Below are 17,123 nucleotides of genomic sequence, written 5' to 3'. Positions count from 1 at the left end.
TATCATGGTATATGTAAGCGCTGGTCTAGAGAGCTTCACATGCTGACATACAAATGAAATATTGAACAGTGCTCCTTTTTAAAAAATCGAAGTCAGGAAAAGCAGACGTGTTCTATTCATCTAGCTGGTTTTCACTCCCAAGTTTTTGTTTTCCACACGTTTTATTGTTTTCTTTAAATACACTAGACCTTTCACTTCTCTGTGTTCATGGAAAAGAAAAGTGCAATGGATAATCCCAAACAATTGATTTGGGAATGCACTGCATTTTTTGGTAGCTCTCCATTAACATGGGTCTGTGTCAGAGGAGGAGGGATGTAAACCGACTAGAGTCACAGGCACAATGGGGAGAAGGAAAGCCAGCTGAAGGCTTAGAGACTGGCAAGAAATAATCCACCCTCGGGAAACTGAAAGCCAAGGCCATAACTTCCTCTGTATTTAAAATCCAGAGTGCTGACTCTTCATTAATTTTAGATGAATTTCACAGTAGGTTTTTTGTAATTCCCAACAGCTTGCATTACTAGCTCATGAGGTGGCTCTATCAATTAAGAGATCTGGTTTCCTGGGCAGAGCCTCCGGATCACATGCCCACCTTCACGCGAAGGTGTTGTGCTGCCAAAGGGCTCATGAATCCTCAGAAGTAGCAGAAGCCCCTCCTCCAAAACCCTGTTCAGGGCCAGATCCCTGAGCCCCCAGAACACTGTGGGAGAAATTCCGAGAGGGGAAGAAACAAACTACCAAAGGTAGAAGATGACCATCTTTGACTGTAATTTAAATTTGACAGGGTTCTGTTATAATAATGCACACCTGTCACCAGTGTTGTCTTATATATTGGCCTGCCCCTAGAAGAATGGTCTTTCTGAAAGCAACACCTTCTGTCTTTTCTGCCTCTGGCAAAATTGGAATAAGGAATATAAAACAGAATCTTACTTTCATGAGCAGAGCTCACAACATAGGATACACATGAGGTCCACAAGGAAAGAAGGGAGCCAGTGACGGTGATGCCAGATGTGGGTTCCTGACCAGTCAGAGGCTGCAAGAGCAGATCGCTGGACTTCCAGGCTAGAAACGGTGAGCTGAGACCCCAAGGCACTCCCCGGAGGGGCAGAGTCACAGGGTTGCAAGGACCAGATTCCCAGTCCTCTTTCTACTTCAGGGTCCCCTTTCTGGTGGCAGACAAGAATTACCAGACGTGGGCTTCCCTGGTGGCACAGTGGTTGGGAGTCCGCCTGCTGATGCAGGGGATGCAGGTTCGTGCCCCGGTCCGGGAGGATCCCACGTGCCGCGGAGTGGCTGGGCCCGTGAGCCATGGCCGCTGAGCCTGCGCGTCTGGAGCCTGTGCTCCGCAACGGGAGAGGCCACAACAGTGAGAGGCCCGCGTACCGCAAGAAAAAAATAAAATAAAATAATTACCAGACTTAACAGAAAGCCCATGAGAGGGTACAGATTAGCTTAGAATGCATTAAGGAAAAAAAATGGAGGAGGAGGAGGAGGAGAAGATGGTATAAAAGAGATAAACCCAAGAAAAATGAAAAGAGAAGCCCTGTGAGAACTTGGGTGGGGGGGCAGGGGGCGACTGGGTCATTGATCAAAAGAAACTGACTAAGGAAACCAAGGAGAAAATATCATGGTGCAAGATACCTGGCTCAGAGGACAAGTTTATCCAGTGCTCTCCCACAAAGGATATCTTAGGGATTTGAGGAGGGGCAAGAGGCCAGTAGTGAGGAAAGAGAATCTCAGGGGTCCAGGAATAGAGAGCCTGGCATGATGACTGGTGAGGAGAAGCCAGGCTTGCACACATGGGCTCCCACCAGCTAGGACCCTGCAGCCCTTGTTCTAGGTTCTCCCCCTACTGTGAATCAGTCCCTCCAGTCTAAAAAGCTGGCTTCAGAGCTTTTTAGACAAGACATAAAGAAACTTTAGAGCTGGAGTTCTTCTGTAACTTAGCCTGATGAACATCAAAGACCCCACCCCACTGCCACCACTGTCACTGCCACTGCAGCCAAATGCACATACACAAATACCCACAAGATTTCACATTCAATTTGCGGGAAGACAAAGACTTCTCCCTTCGCCTGCCCAAAGTTAAAAACCCTGACTCAAAGAACTCACTGCATTGTTTTGAGTAAGAGGGTGGTGTTTTGATCCACACCCCTTTGGATGGTGGGTGCGTGGGCTGTAGGCAGTCCGGACAGGGCAGGAGACAGAGAGCAGGGTCAGGTCCTGCTCTAGGAAGATGACAGTCATCTAGGGCCTCCCAAAGCTTCGCCAGGATTTTTACTCCTGGAACCAAGACGTTAATGAGAAAATAGCTGGTTACTTTCTAGACACTCCACAAATAACCAAAAAATCGAAAAAACAAACGAAAATTCCAAAACATAAAAGTGCTTACGTAAGTTAAAAAAGAAAGAAAAACTGGCATGTTGACTTATAAACTATTAACCCAGGAGAAAGGAATCTAACTAACCACTTTATAATTAAGAATTTATCATGTTTAATGTTATTCAAATACCTGCTTTAAGATTCTTCAAAGGCCTTCCTTAAAAGGAATGGCAAAGTGGGTAAGGACTTCCTTTAAGAGATTCACAGAAGACTGACTCTCACTTCAAGAGTCTGGACCTGCTCACTGACAGTCCCCAGGCACAGCCACTGTCTTCTAAGCAGTGTCATCTGCTGAATGATCAAGGGATCACTGGAGAGCCAGCCCATATTAACTCACTATGGGGATAACCTATTTGACGAGACCTTTCTCAAGCCTCAAAGAATCTGGTTTGAAATCATCACGGTGGTTGGATGAGGGGTTCCAAAGCCAGTTTCCAGGCTTCCTGCTCGTCTGGCAGGGCCACTCAGTCCCTTAGCAACAGCATCACACCACTGAGAGATACTGATGTAAGCCCTACAACCACAGGCAGGAAAAGGAACCGACAAGGCTGAACCACGTACCTGCCCCTGCCTCATCACTGCAAAAACAAGAAACCAAAGCCTCTCATTCCCATTTTAAATACCAATTTGGTCACCTGTATAAAAGAACTCCTAAAACGGAAAAAATGTGGCCAAAAAGCACTCCTTTCTTCCTTAGCTTGAGCACCCATCTCACTCAACACTAACCAATCAACAGTGCCCACCTGCTCTGTGCTTACTTAGCATGGAGGTGGGTAAGAGGCCAGGGGACCCCACTGCAGTGCTTGGGAGGAGCCCAGGAGGAGCAGGGTAGCATTTCTGGGGAGGGAAATGGAAGTTACCAGGCCAACTCTGACAGATAACACAAAATGTCAAAAATTCTTATCAGGCCCAGTAGAGCAAGGTTTCAGAAAACAGTTAAGTCTGCAATTTCTGCAAGATTTCTTCTAAGCTGCGGGTCAAAATGTATATACTTTAAACATGTATTACATTTTAATTTTTGAGATTAACACTCTGGCATTATAAATTCAAATAGTTGGAAGAACCTCTTGACCATCTGCCCCAGAAAACCCTGGGCCCTGTACTTGTTACCTGTGCTGTCAAAACAACTCATCACCTAATCCAGAAACTCAAATTGTGTTTTTTCCTTCCATGAGATTTTCGTACCACAGATCAGACCTCATGAAATAACATTCACCGCAGGCTATTAAGCTTCTGCCTACACCCCTGTTGGTCACAGTCAAGCCTGAAGACAAAAGCTCGGCTGACCCAATGAGTTTGGTCTCTGGCTTGGAGCATGATCAACAGTCATTTCTATTGGGAGTTTTAGCCTTAAAAAAAAAAATTAATGTTCCTGCTTTACTATCAGGATCGAATATCACTCATCATCTCCCCACAGACATTAGCCTACCTTGGGAAATTAAAACAAAAGCAACTCCTTTCCCCTGGGTTTTCTACTACTCTTGACTTATTTTCCGCTTCGATCTTGCCTGTGAGCTTAGCCAGAGCCGGCAGCTCCGCCTTCCCCTAGGACAGCTCCCTTCAGACTTCCTAGCACAGGCACTGGAGTTTCTGCTCCTAACTCTGTGGGGTGGGGCTGGACAGTAGGATGGGAAACCAAGCAGAGGCCACATCAAAGTAGTCACTGCCATGGGCTAATGCTCCAGAGGTCATTTGTAACAAGCATCTGGATATTAAGTACACAACAATGTCTCCAGTTCCAGCTCAGGTGAGAAGGAGGTCCGTCATTTTTATCAAAGGAAGCAACAAAATAAAGTAGGAGATGCTCACCCCAGTGACCGCAGGGTGAAGAGCAGGCGCTGTGGAGCCCGCCTCCCCTGAACCAAGCTCTCTGCCTGTTGCTGGCTGCAGCCACAGGCCCCCTTGTACTCTGCATGGCTTTACCCCATCCTCAACGTCAACCGGCTCTTCCTTATTTGTCATCATTAGGTCCAAGCAGGACCCCCACCCCCACCCCGCACACACCCACTTCCCTCTACCTGCTCTCAGAGGTAAAATTATCAGCAAGGTAGAATCTACCACATGGTCCACTTTGCATGGAATTCACCTTAACAAACATCTGCTTGGTCTACTACACCTGCCAGGGGCGAGGGTCTCCTGTTTTAAAATCTGTCTATGAAGAAAAATCATTGCCCCTCAATCTGGCAGGCAGAGTCCTAAGGTGAAATAACCTGCCCTCTGCTCCTTCCATCATAATTGAAACACTTCCCGTCAGCCTTCCATGATCAGGGCACACACAGTGAATCTCTCATAGGGTTTTCTTTTGGAGCCAGGTATACCCACACTACTTTGCTCTATTCTAACCCTCCCTCCGCCAGGTCATATTTACTTGGCTGTGCTGTTAAGGTTTCCAGGGCACGGAGCCATCACCTGCACACCCTCCGACAGGGGCATTCTCAACCAGCTCTGCTGCTAGCTCCCACTTGGAGTTCCTAGGCTCCACTTCGGTGTCGACACTGCTGCTAAGTCACCCAGGTCTCTGAGGTCTCTGGTTCTGCAATTTTCCTGTCTCCTTAATATTCAGCTTAAAGCCTTCTTTTTTTTTGCGTTACGCGGGCCTCTCACTGTTGTGGCCTCTCCCGTTGCGGAGCGCAGGCTCCGGACATGCAGGCTCAGCGGCCATGGCTCACAGGCTCAACCGCTCCATGGCATGTGGGATCTTCCCAGACCGGGGCATGAACCCGTGTCCCATGCATCGGCAGGCGGACTCTCAACCACTGCGCCACCAGGGAAGCCCAATCAGCTTAAAGCCTTCTTAACCAGGTTTGCAAGTCTCCCAGAAAACATCACTCTGGCCTCCATGAAATACCTCCCCTCTGGTTATCAGAGGCTCTGGTCTAGGGAACCAGACCCTTCCTTCCAAAAATAAAAACAAAAACAAAAACAAAAAAACGTGTTGCCTAGGAAACCAGCTAGAGACATCCCATATCAGTTTTCTCTTTCAGAATCACAAGTTGTAGAAGAAATTTAACCACTGTCTCTGCCAAGTCCTTCCATTTCCTATTCAGAAATTCAAAGTTTCTGGTGAAGACCCAGGTTTCTCCTACGAGTCCCTCCCACATGACAGGAGGATCTGATGAGCACCAGCAGAGTCCTCCCCTCAGCTAGAAGTCGGCTCAGGAAGAGGGCAAGTCTCACCTGCTGCAGGGCCAGGTCTACACACAGCTGCCTCCATTCTTCCCAATAGCTGTAAGTCTCTTCCCCGCCAAGGCACAACTAGAATTCCCTCCCACTGCAAATATGAACAGGGCAGAATCCTGACTCTCTAGAAAGAGAGGAAGACTACTACATCCCTGAGACTTCCCTGGTGGCGCAGTGGTTAAGAATCCGCCTGCCAATGCAGGGGACACAGGTTCGATCCCTGGTCCGGGAAGATCCCACATGCTGAGGAGCAACTAAGCCCATGCACCACAACTACTGAGCCTGCACTCTAGAGCCTGCGAGCCACAACTACTGGGCCCGTGTGCCGCAACTACTGAGCCCATGCGCTCTAGGGCCCGTGCTCCACAACAAGAGAAGCCACCACAATAAGAAGCCTGCGCACCGCAAAGAGTAGCCCCTGCTCGCCACAACTAGAGAAAGCCCACGCAGAGTAGCAAAGACCCAATGCAGCCAAACATAAGCAAAATTTTTAAAAAAAGACTACTACATCCCTGACTGTGGGCTGCATATGGAAGACTCTAACCCTGAGGTCTCAAATTGGAGACCCGTGCTACTAAGGACACACACTCAGTGAGGGTGATGCCTCCTGAGGGCTGGGATAGGAAGCCAGACAGGAGGGCCACCCTTGCAACTTCACAGGCAAATGCCTTTCAAGTCTGTGACAAGGGCACAGACATACTTCTCTTGTAAGACACTGCTAAGCCCACTGGACAGCTCCAACAACAGATTCCCAAAGACTCTCCCCTGACCCCCACCCCGGCCAGTTCCCTTCCCAGGTTATTCTACTCTAAAAACTATTCAATCCTTCCAATAAATCCAAGGTTTTTTTGCGGTACACGGGCCTCTCACTGTTGTGGCCTCACCGGTTGCGGAGCACAGGCGCCGGACGCGCAGGCTCAGCGGCCATGGATCACGGGCCCAGCCGCTCCGCGGCCTGTGGGATCTTCCCAGACTGGGGCACGAACCCGTGTCCCCTGCATCGGCAGGCGGACTCTCAACCACTGCGCCACCAGGGAAGCCCTAAATCCAAGTTTTAAAGAGCATTCTTCAAGTTCCTCCTTGTTCCCAATGTGCTTGCATTCACTCACTCATTCATTCATTCACCCAGTAACCATTTAAGAAGCTTGCACAATGGGTCAGATACTGAGCTAGGCACAGGGTATATAAGAATGAGCAAAATCGACAAGGTCCCTGCCCTCCTGGAGGAAGGGGAAAAGCAGATGTCTCCTAAAGAATATGTCACAACAACAGTGAGAAGTGCTGTAAAGGACAAAAGAGAAAAGGGGAGCGAGGTGAGGGGTCAGAGCTGTTTCCTGAAGAGGGAGCAGCAAGGTGGCTCAGTTCCTGAAAGGCAGAGCTCCCTTCCAGCTGGGAGTGGAAGGGTGCCTAGACTATAATAAACCAGGGGGAGAGAGGCACAGGCCCAGGCTGAAGCAGGAGGCAGGAGTGGCTGGATCACGCAGCACTTTTCAGACCAGGTTCAGAATGTGGCTCTTATCCTGGGAGCAACTGGAAGCCTTCCTAGGGTTTTGAGCAAGGACATGGCATGATTATATTGGGAATTTTTTTTTTTTTAAGAAGATGTTGGGGGTAGGAGTTTATTCATTAATTAATTTATTTTTGCTGTGTTGCGTCTTCGTTTCTGTGCGAGGGCTATCTCTAGTTGTGGCAAGTGGGGGCCACTCTTCATCGTGGTGCGCGGGCCTCTCACTATCGTGGCCTCTCGTTGCGGAGCACAGGCTCCAGACGCGCAGGCTCAGTAGTTGTGGCTCACGGGCCTAGTTGCTCCGCGGCATGTGGGATCCTCCCAGACCAGGGCTCGAACCCGTGTCCCCTGCATTAGCAGGCAGATTCTCAACCACTGCGCCACCAGGGAAGCCCGGGAATTCTTAAGACACCACTCTGGCTGCAGAGGGGTGAAGAGATTAGAAAGGAGAGGAAGCAGCTGTGGGGAGAGGAGGGAGGCAGCTGCTGCAGTCTTCGAAGCCAAAAGATGGTAGTTTAGACTAGAGTGGTGGCAGTGAAGTTGGCGAGAAAGAGAACCATTCAAGAGACGTTTAAAAGATGAAAATAACAGCACTTGGTAACGGATGAGATAAAAGCCAGCTTACATTTGCAGTGAAGACAAATGTCAACTACCTCCAGGAGAAAGTACTGGCTGTATATACTCTGCAGCTCACTGGTATTACACATACTTCCTTTGGCAACTATTTTTCAAATTTCTAGACAAATTTAAAGCTCTTCTTATTTGCTCTTAAACCTATTCTTAAAAACCGTCATCCATTTTTGAAACACATTTATTGAGCATCTACTATGTGCTGGGGATAGAAAGGTGATCAAGATAGCCAGGCCCTTGGCATGTCTCCTCTGAGCCTCTAAACCCCCCTGGCAATGAATGCAACTCCCAAGGCTGAGGTCACTCTACCTCCAGAAACCTTCACATGAGTCACTCAACAGACTCCCATCTACCTCTGAGAGACCCTCCACAATGCAACAGCAGCACAAGCAGGGAGATTCACTCCTTATTTCATAAGATCTGAGCCCCAGGAGACATCCCGCATCAAATCTAACTTCTCCAGGTGTCTGAGCTGCCAAAACCTTGCTCTTACAGGAAGACAATGAACCCCAAGAAGCAGTTCTTCCTTCTACATAATCAAACTCCTTTTCTCTAAAACGTACTGAGTTTGGGACCTACATGTGAACTGTGCTGTTCCATTTGATGCCCAAATTAGTTTGTGCTGGATTTTATCCTACCATACAGATTGAACAGTGTAGCTCCAGGGTTTACAAAACCATCAATGTGGCCACATAGAGCTATTTAACTGAAAATTAACTAAAATTAAAACTTCAGTTTCTCAGTTGCACTAGCCACCTTTCAAGTATTTGATAGTCACATGCGGCTAGTGGCCACCATATTGACGGCACAGATGTAGAGGTGCTGCTACAGGGTTCTTTGCTGTTTGATTTGAATTTCCCCTTAAAAAAAAAATACACAAAAGTTTAACATATGGAGACTTTCAACATATTAACTGTGTTCCCCTCGATTTTATAAGTGAATGCTATAATCTGAATTTAAGTTAACATGAACCACAAAAATAGTGCTTTTTAGTTAGTTTCATAGTTAGGGCTTTGTGTATATTTTATTTGCCAGGAATGTTGAAGATAAAACCTTGTGATTCCTTGTGAGGAAGAAAGGGACCATGATTTTACAAGCCAATGTGGACAGAGACTGTTTTACTCTTTTTACATATACCCTACACATTGTCCAATATAGTTGATATTCTCAGTAAATACACAGATTAATTGGTAATCTAATTTTGTGCCTACTTTTCATAATCAAGTCTATAAGGGGCTTGCAAGAAATGTTCATTTCAGATTTGGAATTTCAACTACTAACACCAGTCCTGTAATGATGCAACATGCAGGAGTTTTTTCTCTCGAACCATATCTACCATGTGATTTTATATCCCAAAGATACATTTATATTGTGACAGAAAATCCGCCAACAATGCTTCATATGTGAAACTATCTCGGAACAAGATTAGCAAAATGTTACTGAAACTGAGTGACAGAAACACGAAGCTCGTTATGTTATTCTTTCCTTTCGTGTATTCAAAATCTTTTTTCCTGAATAATAGATCTTTTTTAAAAAAAGGACTAATGCAATTATATACAAATTCAATCGGTTCTAACAAATATTCTGTAGGGTAATTATAAACTTTGATATGGCTGGGTTCATAGTATTTTACCAAACCTCCCAAGCCAGGTCAAGAACTAACAAAGCCAGTGACTTGTTTTATGAAATTCTCCTCCTGTGTGACCGGAGGTGGGATGGTTATGAGAAAGCACCACACCATGTCCCTTCAGGTGGGTTTTTCTTTCAGCAACTCGGAGCCATCATGCTTGATCACCTGATAATAAGGCCACTGGCCTCTGCCTCCTCTTATCAGAAAAAAAAGACTAAAAATCCACTTCCCACAGCCCAACACTAAAGCAGACACCTGCAGACAGAGGAACAATGCTTCCGGTCCACCCTGACTTCAAGGTGAGCCCTGCACCCACCGCCCAGGTGCCGGCTGACGGTTAGCACGTTACAGGCTGTCCCACACTGAGCCACAGTAAGATGCCTCCAGCGGACTCCAGTGGACGTGCACAGGAGCCACTTCAGTCCTACCTACTGCCCTGTGGTTTGCACACAGAATGATGGGAAATGTGGACCCAGAACAGAAGCTCATCCCCTCCAGGCCAAGTTCCCCACCGCCTGTGAGTCAGCAAACCCTTGTAAGAAATTCCTAAGGTGCCTCAAGCAGTGTCCGGCTCTGAGCCCCAGCCCCTCCCCTCTGCTCTGTGATGCACCTGCCTCTCCCATCTTCATCCCCTCCTCTCAGGCCCTCCTCCCCTGAAGCCAGACTTGCCACACACTGCTCCCTCCCTTGAGGTGCTCTTCCCAACACTCCCAGTTGCTGGCCTCCTTCCCTTTATTCTTTCTCAGGGCCTGTTCTTTTTCCTCAGAGGAAGGAGACTTCGCGCTTATCACAATTTAATATATATAATGCACACGTCTGCTGACTTGTTTATTGTCTAGACTACGTAATGTGCTATGTGTCAGCAGGGAACACATCTGTTTTGCTCCCCATTGGATTTCCAATGCCAAGCACAATGCTTGGCTCCAGCAGACGCACAGATACTTGTTTAATGAGTGATAATCACAGTTCAGTCAGTCCTTTCAGTGGAAAGATTTTTAAATTTTATATTTCAAGCCCCACATGATATACAGAACCATCTTGAGGAACACTGCTTAAAAAACAACATTAGGTGTAAGAAAGGACTTAAAATTGAGTAAGAGAACTGGCCAGCTTATGTCAGCTTTAAGTAACAAACGTGAAATGAAACTCTCATGAAATGCCTATTGTGATTCTGAAAGGTTATTTGCGGGAGCAATCCAAGCGGTGGGTTTAAATCTCAAATCCTAAATAAGGTGGTGACTGAAGAGGGCTCCTCTTGCCCAGTTCCATTCTCAACTGTTAGGATAAGCCAGGAGGGGCTCAGTGTGTTAGTTCCAATCATCGTCTTGGGGGTAAAGCCCTTAGAACCAATCTTCCAAGCAAACCCAACAGACAAAGGTTACCTCGTTGTTTCAAAGCCCACCCTGTTCCCCACCCCACCAGCTTCCTCACAGAAAGGTCAGATTCTTCTCTCAACAGTCCCACCTGTGCTCACAGTGACCTGGCCTGTGGTTTTGTTCACCAAAGAAAAACCAAAGAGGACTTAAGTCTTCTGCAACTCCCATAGAGTTCGTCCTTAGGTTTAACAAAGTTCTCCCAATACGCAGCAGATGTTCTGAATGAGAACTCAGAATTTAAACAGGGGTCAGTACACAATAAAAGACTAGGAATGCATGACCCCAAAGCAGAGGAAAATCTCACTTTTTAAACTGGTAAAACTTCCAGGGCACATGGCTTCAGAAGATTCCAAAATGAGGCAGGGTGCATCTGAAACAACCACAGAACTCATATTGGGGAGCAACATAAGCTTGAGTTCTAGTCCCAGCTATAAGCCCTTGTCCTTGCTGTGTGATCTTGAACAAGTTACTTAACTTCTCTGAACCTCAGTTACCTCATCTTAAAATAAGATTGACACTAGTCTCTACTACTCATAGGATGAGGTTTAAAAGTAGGAACGGTGCGCACAGTAATTCTCCATAAATGATGGTTACTCATATGGTTATCACCTACCCGTTCTTTTCTCTTTACAAAAGCGCTAGCACAAACATCGACCTGAGACTTCAGACTCATTTCCTTTCAACCATTTAATTTCTCAGATCCTTAGATTCATAAACTCACATAATCTATGACACTGTATTGGAGTGAGTGTGGGGGAGGAGACTAAGAAATCAAGTCCTCATTTTGGAAGAGACCCTCAAGATCCAGAATAGGGAAATGATGTGCCCAAGACACACATAATAACAGGATAAACCCCCAGGACTGGAAACAGGTCTCTTAATACCAACTGCAGTGCTCTCTCTAGCTCACTCAGAAACCCAGGGTTTCTGTGATTTCATGACCTCCTATCATCCCTCTGATGAATGGCACCTCACAGACACTTCACACAATGCAATTAAGCATTACAAGGAGTTTGGCAAGAGGCAACATGGAATCTTGCATAGAACCTTGAGGTGCTTTAAAATTCACGTATAAGAGTATTCACATCAGCCTACATTTCCAAACTTCTTATAACAATAGTTATTTTTTTATTTTTATTTTTTTTGTGGTACGCGGGCCTCTCACTGCTGCGGCCTCTCCCATTGCGGAGCACAGGCTCTGGACGCGCAGGCCCAGCGTCCATGGCTCACGGGCCCAGCCGCTCTCCGGTACGTGGGATCCTCCCGGACCGGGGCACGAACCTGCGTCCCCTGCATTGGCAGGTGGACTCTCAACCACTGCGCCAGCAGGGAAGCCCACGATAGTTATTTTTAACTTGGGATTTAAAGTTGACAAAGAACTCAATGAACAGGCAGGACAAAGGGAGCTGTCTGTCCACGGCTGGTTAGCTCCTGAAGTCAATGCTTCTCACGCGGACAAGAGTCAGCCAAAGGACAGAGCTTCACGCAAACTGAAAAACGTTCCTCCAGCCCACAGACCATGGATTACTGCCTGGGCTCCAAGTGGCAAATCTTACGAGATGCTCCCTAGCTTTTCCCCAGAGCCACCTACCAGTTAACCATACGTTCTGTCATCCGACAGGAGCAACTGTTACTGGGTGCTCACGCTGTGCCAGACACACCAGTGACTTCATGTAATCCTCACAACTACCGATAAAGAATGTACTACCGTGGTTCATATGACCTAGAACCCCACTGACTATGACACCATTATTTTACGTACGGAAAAGGGAGTTACTGCCAACTACAACTTAAGACCTCATAGATTATAAGATACTTTTCAGAAATGTTAAGATGAGACAAACTGTACTGTCTTAGCATTGTTGAAATGTGAATATTGTCCCACTTACAGATAAAGAAACTGAGGTACACAGAGAGAGAAAATAATTGCCCAAAGTCACGGAGCTGATAAGTGGAAGCATTGGGATACATACCTGGTAAGTCTGGTCAACTTTTCATGGCAGTAAACTCAGATTTCTTGAGAGCCACATGAATTACCCAAAAACACACCGGGCAGAGAGGCAGGACACGATGGTGCTAACTCTTGTTCCACCATGAGCACATTAACTGCGGCAATTCTCTGGACTTCTCTGAACCTGACCTTTCATGTGTCCAAGAAGGCACTGTGCTAGACTATAATAAACGGCCATCCTTCTTCTGGGAAAAGCAATGTGGTACCATGGAAAAAGCACATTTGGAATCAGAAAGTCATAGACTGAAATTCTTGTTCCAGAGAATTCCCTGGCGGTCCACTGGTTAGGATTCTGTGCTTTCACTGCCGAGGGCCTGGGTTTAATCCCTGGTGGGGGAACTAAGATCCCGCAAGCCGTGTGGTACGGCCAAAAAAATACAATCTTGTTCCACTATCTAACCAGCTTATTGCCCTGGGAAATTTACTGAACTGCTCTGAGCCTGTTTCCTCTCCTGTAAATTGAGGCTACCAGCATCTAGCTCACTTAGAGGGCTGCTCAAGGATGGGAAAGGATATATATACAAACAGAGAAAGCAGCACATGGCAGAGCTGGAATTCAACAAATGCTCTTTTCTATACTAGCCACCTTCTGCTTTGGGACAGAATCAAGGAACAAACAATTCCCTGTGACCTCAGCAATTCCCAAGTGGGACACTCAGGAGAGAATAAGGATTAGACAGGAGAAAGCAGACCCTGAGGGACACTCAGGCAAAGAAAATGAACTGGAAGCACCTGGAGGACAGGGACAGCTGATGAACTTCCAAACGTCTCAATAAACTAACTGACAGGGGAAAGGGAAAAAAAGAGACAACTTAACACTATCAAAAGACACTGGTCAATAGATATGAGGATGAAGAGATACCAAACCTGACACAGAAAACCAGTCTTGGAAGATTCAGTTTGATACCAAAAGTGATCTACAGCAGGAAGAATTTCCCCATTGTTCTGTTTTGTTCTTACTTAATATTCTGTGCATTTCTCCCCTTTCTTTCTTCAAGAGCTTCAGAAAATCCTCAGAAGAGCTTTGACTCGGAGGGAAGGTGAATCATATGGATGTAGAAACAAATTCTTGACCTGTTTCTTTCTCCATCATACCCATAATGCCTCAAAGTTTCTGGCACACAGCCAACTCTCAACAAAAATTAGTTGAGTGAATATTTTTTGACTACATGTCATTTCACTTGTTCACAAAACATCCTATATATTTATTCTACCTAAAAGCCTAATAATCTTTCCTACTTCTTTTCCAGAAGCATTCTAAAACCATAATCTCTAATACACAAACGATACACTTGGCGAAAGCTATTTCTCCAGTCCTCTCACACGATGACATTCTACCCGCTCTTCAAACCTCCAACAAGGTCCAGCCCCCTCAGCCCCACCAAACCCCTGCACTTTCTCTTCCCCCTCCTCTGTCCAGCCCTCGGGTGCCTTGGCAGTTGTCTCAATTACCACCATCATCTGAACTGAATCAGTTTGTTAATCTCCTTCCTCTCAGGCACAGCACCTTTCCTGGAGATAAATCTGCAGGCAAGTCAAGTTCACCCACAGTCCTCCATACACCCCCTACCCATCCCCATCCCAGCCTTCCCTGACACTCCCAGAGAGGCCCAGTGGGGAAAAAAAAAAAAGGCAAAAATCCCACCCTACCCCCATCACCTCAGGAGGCTGCTTGTTTTCCATAAGTTTAGACCAATCACCAACTTTTAGAAGAATTTCAAAGAATACTGAAATGATTTAACGGTTGGGTAAGAGCTGATAGAAATGGCACTTTTGCTCTTTCAATACCTCCTAGGAGATAAGCTTCACTGTGTCACTGAGCTCTAAACTCACAAACCTAGACTCCTGGGAATTCCCTGGCAGTCTAGTGGTTAGGACTCTGTGCATTCACTGCCCAGGGCCCTGGTTCCATCCCTGGTCTAGTAACTAAGATCTCACAAGCTGTGCATCGAAAAAGAAAAACCCACAAAAACCTAGATTCTGCAAACACTCCCTATCCCAGAGTTCAAGGATCATTTGCCCCTCCGTTTTTCCTTGTTGGTTTCCATATAAAAGTCACTCATTGTTTCCCTTCCAGCTTACATCAGGCTCCTGAAAGGACTCCTTTAAATCCTTTGATGAAAACCATCAAAACATGCGAAAGGCTGGTTCTTTTCAATTCCTGTGCAGAGGAGCCCTGGTGTCAAGAGCTAGAACTTCAAACATGAATATGGCACCACCCCTGTCTTCATGGCGCCCACGCTTTTCCTCCAACTCTGAAAAAGTATGCCCTCCCTGGGAAGCGTCGATTAAGACGTAGTGACAAAGTACTTCACAGCTTTGGAGGAAGAGCGAGGGTGGAAACAGACTTTGCCCTTACATTGGCTGCCGTGTAACCATAACAACAGATGGTTTAAGTAACCATCAACCCACCTAGGGGCTAAGTTTTCCAAAAACCATTTTCAAAAGGGGAAAACTCCCCTGCACCGACTCCCGCGTCAGCCGTGCATTCTGGGCAGCGTGCGAGGCGGAGCTGAAGCCGACGGTTCAGTCCATCCCCGGTCCCACCGCTTCATTCGTGTGCTCCCCGGCAGCACAACCTCCGCCGTCACACCCGAGCTCTGGGGCACGGCACCTGGCATTAGGCCTCAGCCCAATGTCACTTGTTAACCTTCCAAACCCCCGGCTTTCGGGACGCCGCCGCCTCAGGTCTAAGGCACGCAAACCACCCACTGCCACCCACGATTTCCAGAAGCTAGAGAAAAACAACCCGAGGCGCAGAGAGCCTCTAAAATATCCGCGTAAAAGTAACTGCGGTTCTCGACTTCCAGGCATTTCGCAACGTGAGCGCTGGGGGCGGCAGGAACCCGGGGCCCCATTCACAAAATTACAAGCTGTTTTCCCTTAGTTTGCTTGCGGACGGTCCTCCCCGGACGGGGCCAAACCCGGAGCCCGTGGACCGCAGGCTGCGGGGACCGGCCGGAGGGCACCTCCGGCGGGGTCAAGCCCACACCGCCCCACACTGCCCCAAAGGAAAGAAGGGTGCGCCCGGGGGCGTCGCGGGTAGGCGCCCCTGTCAACTTAACCTAGACCATGACAGCGGGGCGGGGCCCTGTGGGGGCCGGACCCCCGCGCCCCGCCGCACCAACGGCCGCCGGCCCCCGACCGTACCCCGGAACCTGAGGAGCCTGAGCCTTCTCGGCGGGCGTTCCCCCCACCGCCCCACCCGGCCCCGGGAGCGCTCACCCCGGATCCACTGGCTGCCTCATTGTACTGCGCCGGCGCCCGTGCTCCACGGCCGCCGCAGCTCCCGCTACGGCTCGGGATCGGGCCACAGTCCTGCCGCCAGCCCGCCCCCGGGCCACCGGCCGCCCCGCCCCGCCGGCGGACCCGCCCCGCACCCGCGGCCGCCGCCGCCAACCAGAGGGCGGCGGGGGCGGAACAGGCCGCGCGCCAGGCCCGGCCAATCCAGCTCTCTACAAGTGCGCCGAGGAGCGGCGGCGGAAATGGCCGGGCGATTGGTCAGGTCTGTTAAAGGGGCCGCCGCCCATGGGGCTGGGGAGAGGGGCGGCGGCGGGGTTACCAGGGAGAGAGCCTGGTGTGGGAGAGGTAGGAGCTTCTCTTCTCTCCCAGCCTGGCAGCAGCGCTCTCCCCAGCGCTTTGCATATTAATTTCCTCTTCCTGCAGCCTAGCAACAAGTGGAGACAGAACCTACCTCTGTCAGAAGGAGAAACTGAGTCTCCGAGAACCAAGGGTCTCCCGCTTGACAAATTAACTCAGGTTTGGGTTTAGAGGGCAGTCAGGCAAATCTGTTCCCGTCCAATCCCAGAAATTGGCTTACAAAGACACATTCTCAACCTCACCCTGGAGGATCTTTTTAAACATATTTAATAGACATTCCGTGTGTCTGGAATGGGACTGGGGAAAGTATGCATTTTTCAACGCCCCTCCCTTGAGGCGATTCTGCTGTGGGTGGTACAAGAGCCACACTCAGGCACGTATTTCAAGTCGATCATTGTAATGAAATCCAAATTCAACTGCCAAAAATAAAGAGAAACTTTTTTTTTTTAATCCTCAAAATCAGTAATACGGTTGGGAGACTTGCTAGTTGGGCTGGACGTCGCCTACTGAGAAACTCAGAACAGTTGCCTGAGTGGGTCATGCTGAGATCTGAGTTTGAAGGGCCCTGGGCTGGGATGAAGCAACAAGCCAGTCTTGTTTTCTGACTGGTGAGACAATGCTTAAATACTTCAACGGCAAACACACCCTTCCTCGTTGCTATCACCAGGCCCAGTCATAACCCCAGGAGGGTGCCTTGCCCTTCTGGAGCTTGGTTCCAAAGACATCAAGCCCTGCCCACCCTCCCAGATACATTCCTGTCCCCATCCCTGTGTCCCAGACACACATCTGACCCAGAAGTCACTGCCTCGA

At 48.1% G+C, this 17,123-nt stretch overlaps 1 protein-coding gene across 1 annotated transcript in view; it reads right to left on the bottom strand.

Moving 5' to 3' along the window:
* TEX2 (testis expressed 2) overlaps positions 1–15,997 on the bottom strand; it is a 108,743-nt gene extending 92,746 nt beyond the window's left edge. The window contains exon 1 of the mRNA XM_065896699.1: positions 15,939–15,997. The gene's annotated coding sequence lies outside the window, so the exon portion shown is untranslated. The remainder of the gene's footprint in view (positions 1–15,938) is intronic.
* Positions 15,998–17,123: the final 1,126 nt, after the last annotated feature.

This window comes from Phocoena phocoena, chromosome 19, assembly GCF_963924675.1.
Source record: "Phocoena phocoena chromosome 19, mPhoPho1.1, whole genome shotgun sequence".
NCBI classification, from domain to species: Eukaryota; Metazoa; Chordata; class Mammalia; order Artiodactyla; family Phocoenidae; genus Phocoena; species Phocoena phocoena.
The sequence above is the reverse complement of the archived record's forward strand: the minus strand, read 5'-3'. Positions and strand labels throughout refer to the sequence as shown.